The sequence below is a fragment of the Cavia porcellus genome, unplaced genomic scaffold (genome assembly GCF_034190915.1).
Source record: "Cavia porcellus strain 051 isolate PalLab524CR breed Dunkin Hartley unplaced genomic scaffold, mCavPor4.1 scaffold_16, whole genome shotgun sequence".
Taxonomy (NCBI): domain Eukaryota; kingdom Metazoa; phylum Chordata; class Mammalia; order Rodentia; family Caviidae; genus Cavia; species Cavia porcellus.
In genome coordinates, this window is record NW_026947499.1 from 21,407,751 (window position 1) to 21,414,962 (window position 7,212).

Consider the following 7,212-nt stretch of genomic DNA (forward strand, 5'->3'; position numbering starts at 1 on the left):
ACCTCATGTGGCCTCTGTCGCCATTCTGGAGCATGGCACTCTTCATCTTTGCTATGAGGCTGCACAGGGTGGGGACCTGCTTCCTGGGATGCCCCGGGGCCATCTTTCTTATCTCTCTGTTTCTCCTCAGGAATCAAAATCTCAACTCTGTCTTTAAAATCCACACCCTTCCTGGAATCTTCTTTCGGGCCAAACTCACAGTATTGGAAATTATCCTGCTGGGCTCTTTGCTCCTGATTTGAAACATAAAGCTGGCTAAAAGCCCCCAACAATAGCCATGCCACAGCCTCAATGTTTGATTGCTTTTTAATTTCTTTTTCAAGATTAATCAGTCCATTGCCCTTTGTGTCAGTCTCAGGCAAAGTCTCTGGGCAGGAGCAAAATGCAGACAAATTTTCTGCCAAGCCATAACACACATCATGTGGAGTCCAACAACCAATGCAGTCCTTTCCAGCAGAAACCTCCCAAGCCTGGTCTTTACCATCAGGCTTTCTATCAGCTTTCTGGTCTCTTGAGCTCTGACCAGAATCTCCTCTACAGAACAGCCTAAGCTGCTCCAGCTCTATGCATACAGGCGACATGTCCAAACCTTTCCAAACTCCGCCCATAAGCCATTTCCAAAGCCTCTTGAAAAACATGGCCAGGTATTGTCACAGCAAACGACCCCACTCCTCGGTACCAAATTTCTGTCTTAGTCACTTTATGCTCGTCACTGAGACAAAATACCTGAAGCCCAAAGTTGGGAAAGGAAAGGTTTATTTCTTACAGTTTTTGGAGGTTTCAGTCCACACTCAGTTGTCTCCAAGACAGGTAGGCATGGCTGGGCTGCAGTTCATGGCGGCCACCAGCAGCAAACTCGAACCAGCAAAGAGAAAAACACACCTTCTTCCTGCCATTACATCATATCCTGGCTCCACCCCTATGTGGGTGGACCACTGGCACCATCAATCCAAGCACTATACAATGAACCATCACAAATGAACAATGCAAGCTCATGAGGCCTGGGGGACACAAACATAAACCATGACAGCACCTGTGCACACTCACCTGCCATGGTGCTGCTCCCTGTGAGCCCTGTTCAGTACCTCTGTGAGAAAAAAAAGAAAAAAAATATTCCCCAATTCTTCAACAAAACCATATCATATCCTTCATTTTCCCTCATCTTTCTTGGCTTATTGATTTTAGAAATTCAAGACACCCAGATAGATTCAAATATAAGGAGTTGATTTTACTTAAAAGAAGACAAGGACACTTTCTATAGCACCACTTCTGCTTCTATTAATACTGTTCATGAAGATGAGAGGCATAAGAACGAAAACCATACTCTGCTCACAAAAGCATGAGATATACACTATGTTACTATCCCTGTGTCTTAATTTTCCAGCAAAGGCAACACTGAGACACATACACATTTTTATAGGGAAATTCTTAGCTCCTAAACAGTACATCAAGGTTACTTTTAGGTTAAAAGATCAGGAAAAGACCACTCAAGTTGATTGAAATACATACAATTTTAACTTGGGGGTTCTGAGTAGCCGAAGCTTGTAGAGCTGGCCTCTCTGCCAGGTGCCTGAGCCACCCAAGGTCGGGGCTCAGCAGTACCTCCACAAGCTGCAGAAAGAACTGACAGGCAGCAGCTGTATCTGTCCAGGCCCAGAAAATTTTGGCCAGAGATTTTCCCAGGTCTCCTCTTTGATCCCAGGTGCATTTTCTTGTGTGATCAGGATAATTTTTTAGTTTGAATCTACCAGGTCCTGTTCTTTCCTCCTCTCCAGGAGTCTTAAAAATATTAATCATCTGCTTGGTCACTTTCCTTCTTGGTCAGGGACACACCACAGCTTCTTTTGTTCCAGGAATTTGGGCAGTCTTGGGCCATTATGACAGCATTATTTGTCACACACGTGGAATTCTAGACAGAGGAGTCCAGGACTAGAGTTCCAGCGAGAAGCATTATCCTTTATCTGGCTGCAGTAGGTGTACCAGGTAGAGGGAAGGGAACAGGAACCATTCCCTCAATATCTTCACCCCAGAAGAGGAATAGCTAAGTCAAATGACACCTCTAGTTCTAGTTGGTTTTCGTTTTTGTTTTTTGTACTGGGGATAGAATTCATGACCTCACGCTTACCAAGCAAGCACTTGAGCTGCTGAACTAAATACCTGGCTGTATTCCTAGTTTTTTGAGGACTGTTTTCCATATCAGTTGTACCAGTCTACAATCCCTCTAATAGTGGAGAAGGGTTACTTATTCCCCACAGCCCCACCAGTATTTGTTACTGGTAATTTATTTTCTTTTCTTAACTGGTTGATTTCTTGATAAGAATCATAATTTCTGGGGTGAAATAAAATCTTAACTTTATTTTAGTTTGTATTTTCTCTAATAACCTGTGATGGTGAACATTTTTAAAAATATATTTCATTGCTGTTTATACTTCTTCATTTGAGAAGGGTGTATTTATCTCTGATGCTCAGTTTTGAATTGAGTCTTTGAATTTGTAGGGGGCTCTGATTTTTTTCAATTCTTTATATGTTCTAAATATATAAGTCTTTTTCTGAGGGAAAATTGTATATATTTTTTCCACCTTGTGGGTTGTTTCTTTACTATGTTGACCATTTTTCTTGCTGTGCAAAAGCACTTTAATAGGTGAGATCTCATTTGATGATTCTCTGAGATATTTCCTATGTGATCAGGGTTTTGTTCATAAGTATTTGCCTACACAAATGTCTTCAAGTGTCCTACCTAGTCTGTCTTCCTGTAGATTTAATGTTTCTGTTTTAATATTTAGGTCTTTAATCCATTTTGATTTTAGTTTAATACATGGTGAAAGATACAGGCCTAATTTTAATTTTTGCCATGTGGAAAATCAGTTCTTCTCGTACAATTTATTAAAGAGGCTGTCTGTCTTCCAGTGAATGTGTTTGTCAAAGTTAAGGTGATTAAGTGTGTCTGAAGTTCTTTCTTCTAATCTGCTGTACTTATACTCGGGTCTGTTCCCCCACCCACGCTTAATATGGTGCTGTATTTTTTTTTTTTTTATCACAGTAGCTTTTGAGAACAAATTGAAGTCTGGGATTGTGATAACCCTTCCTTGCCTTTGTTGCCCAGAATTGTCTTTGCTAATCTACATTTCTTCTGGTTCCAAATTGATTTTAGTATTGTTTTCTCTAAATCTGTGAGATATGCTATTGAAATTTTGATTGGAATTGCATTAAATTCATAACATAATTTTGAGAATATGGTCATTTTTCATATTTGGTGCTTCCTACCCAAGAGCAATGGATATCTTTGCATTTCCTGATATCTTCTTTGATATCCCTTTTCAGAGTTCTATAGTTATCAGTGTAGAGTCTTTTACTTCCTTTGTTAGATTGAGTCCTATTTCATTTTTTGGATGCTATTGTGAAAGGTGTTGCTTCCTTAATATCTCTCCCAGTGAGATTCTGAGTGTTGACTTTGCATCCAGCTATACTACTGAATTTGCTTATTAATTCTGAAAGTCTTTTGGTAGAATTTTTGTCATCTTCTATTTATTATATCATGTTCAAATAATGATAATTTAACTTCCTTTTTATTGTTATTCCTTTTATATCTTCCTCTTGTCTAATCACTCTGACTAAAGTTTCTGGAATATGTTGAATAAAGGTATTGCAGTAGACATCTTTGTATTGTTCTGATTTTAGTGAGAGCTTAAGTTTTTATCCCCTTAGAAAGATATTGGCTGTTTGTTTGTCATAAGTGAATTCCATCAGATTGAGGTAAAGACCATCTGTTCCAATTTTCTATATGTGTGTTATCAGAAGAGGTTTTGCACTTTGTCAACAGTTTTTTCTGCATCTATTGAATCCTCCTTGGCTTCTTAATATGGCATATTACATATATTGATTTGTGAATGTTCAACCAACCATTCTGCATCCCTGGGATGAATCCTATTTGATTTTGGTGTATAAGTATCTTGGTGATTTGCTGTATTGTGTTTGCTGATATTTTAATAAGATTCACCTACAGTTCTCTTTGTTAGTTGGGTCTTTCTTTCGTTTTCTTTCCAGGGTAATGCTTGCTTCCAGTGATGAATTTGGGAGTACTGCTTTCCTTTCAATTTTATTAAAAACTTTTAAAAATAGTAGTATCAGGTCTTATTTAAATTTCTTATAGAATTCAGCAGTAAATCCATCAGATCCTGGGTTTTTCGTTGTTGGTAAGTTTTTTTTTTTGTACTGGGGCTTGAACTCCTGACCTTGTGCTTGCCAAGGAGGTACTTATGCCACTAAGCTAAGTCTCTGACCCTATTGGTAGGGTTTTGATGACATCTTTAATTTCATTGATTAATTGATGTTGGTTTATTTTGAATTTTTGTATCTTTTAATGCAGCTTTGGTAATTTATATGTATCTAGGAATCTGTCCATTTCTTTTGCATTTTCCCTTTTCTTAGACTATAAGTTCTTAAAATAGCTATAGGTGATCTACTGGATTTCTGCAGAATTGATTGTGATTTCTCACCATTCATTTCAAATTGTGTGGATTTCAGACTTTTCTTCCCTTTTTAAAAAATAAGGTTGTCTTAGCATTTTTTTATTTCATTTAATCTTTCACAGAACCAACTCTTTGATTCATTGATTCTTTGTATTGATTTCTTAGTGGCCATTGCATTAATTTCTGCTCTCATCTTTACAATGTCCTCACTCATATGAGCTTTGGGCTGGTGATTCCATGCTATTTGTAGAAACGTGTTCAACATTAAATTGTTCATTTCTGATTATAATTGTTTTCCTGACATGGGTATTTCCTGATATAAATGTCCCTTTTAAAATTGCTTTTATTGTGACCCAGAGGTTCCAGGATGTTGTTTTGTCATTATCACTGAACTGTAAAAATTGTCTCATTTCTTTTTTAATTTTATCTGTGATCCATTGTTTGTTCAGTAGGGTGATATTTAATTTTTGTGTATTTATGAAGCTCTTGTGGTTCTTTTGCTGTTGACTTCAAAATTCCATTGCAGTATGGTCTGCTCATATGAATGGGATAACTTCAAATCCTTTGTGTTTACTTCAGCATGTTCCATGAGCTAGTATGTGGTCTATTTTGAAGGCTGTCCTGTGTCTGGCTGAGAAGAACGTGTATCCTAATGTTGTGGGATGGAACATTCTGTAGACACCTACTAAAACCATTTATTCAAAAGCTTGTTTCAATTCTAATATGCATTATTGATATTTTTGTCTGGTTCATCTGTCTATTTGTGACAGTGGGGTATTGAGGTCCTCAACTACAATTGTATTATTGCTTACTTTTCATGTCTGTTAGCATTTGTTTTATATATTTGGGTGCATTGATATTTGTTGCACATATATTTATGATGGTTATCTCTACCTCTTGAATTGTTCTCTTTACAAGGATATAGTGACCTTGTTTGTCTTCCTTTTCATGTCTTGACTTGAAATTCAGTTTGTCTGCAAATAGAATAGCCACTCCTGCTATATTCCAGATTCCTATCACATGGAATGTATTTTTCTGTTCTTTGACTTTTAATCTACCAGTTTCTTTTTGTGCTGGAGATCACTATGAAGCGGCTCTGAACAGGATTTACAATTAATTTATTGGCTTTCTATGTTTATCTGTGAGTCTGTGCTAGCCCTCTGCCCCTTGACTGGTGATGGGAGCTGATTCATAGTAAGTTAACCTCTAAGAATCACTGGGCAAGGCTGAGGCCTATAGTGGCCTGTGAGGCCAGAGATTCATCAAAGGGCAAGATAAGGCCAAAATCGAAGATGCCTTGACTCCAACACTGATTAAATAAATAAAAACTGTAGTCTCAGGAATCTCATTCTTGCAATCATGCATCGACCATAAATGCCATTCTGGAGATAAAACGGTTCTCCTAAATTGGCACAATTTACTACTTGCAGAAGTTTTTAAAGTGACTCCCTTGGTCCTTCTGATTGTCTTTGCTTTCTTCAGTTCCCTCCCATTTGTTTTGGACCTAATAAATATGGGTGGTCCAGAGAGGTCTTTGTCTTAGTCCTCAGTGTCTTGAGCTCAGCTAAAGGGTTTTAACCCTCCTGGAGCCTAAAATCATACTATGTCTCATTTTATTTAGGCTTTCACTGTATACTCATTTGGGAGACTGGAAATCTAGGTCAGGACCTGATATTTTTGAATTAAATATGTATCTTGTGCAGCATATCTTTGTATCTTGCCACTTGATCCAGTCTGCCAATCAAAAGAAATGGTGTGTTGAGACCATTACATTGATGGTTATAACTGATACATATTGACACGTTTGTCATGTGATTTTCCTATTTATGACCTTCCCCCTTTCTGCATTTAATTGTTTGTTTTCCTGGTATATTTTTTCTGTTTTGGTTCTTGGACTTTTAATCCTTTTTTTCCTGTTCTAGAATGTCCTTCAGAATGTTTTGGAGTTTTAATTTGATGTCTATGAAATTCCTCTGGTGTTGTTTGTCAAGGAAGTATCTTATTGCCCCATCAACTTTGAAAGATAGTATGTCAGTCTTGGTTGGTGTTTGTTTTCTATTAAGGCATGACAAGTTGTCCTTGACTTGAGGGTTTGTGTTAAGAAGTCAGCTATGATTCTGATGGACTTTCCTTATAGGTGATGCTGTTTTTTTTCCCCCCAGGAAGCTTTTAACATTGTGTTCCTCTGTTGAATCTCTGAAATATTGACTATTTTAAGCCTTGATGTAGTTTTTTTTTTTTTTAATCTAAGGAGAAAAGAGAAAAAAAGTGAAAGGGTACAAGTTATACAGATTTACAGAAGAAAAAAATGAACAGTAGGAAATCACTAGTTAATGGGTTACATATTGCCATCTTAAAAATAATTGTTCAAGTCACAAAATTAAAGCTTGTAGAGTGGACATTCCAACAATGATACTGCAAACAGTTCTGTTCAATGATCCAATAAAACTCTGTGATATCATTTTCTATCTTATACACTTAAATATACATGCAGTTATATAGTTTAGAGCACTTTCTTTTCCTCTCTTTTGTACAATGACTATTACACATTTTGGGTTTCATTGCTCCCACGGTTCTTATTGCTTTTTTGGAAGAGAGTAAAACCAAATGAGACATAACAGGACAGAATCGGTCAAGTCAAAAGGGTGGACATAATAGATAATATAAAAACATAATACAAGGTGATCATCAATGGTTACCATAATGCCTCCCGCTATCTCTAATATAATTGCCTATATCATTA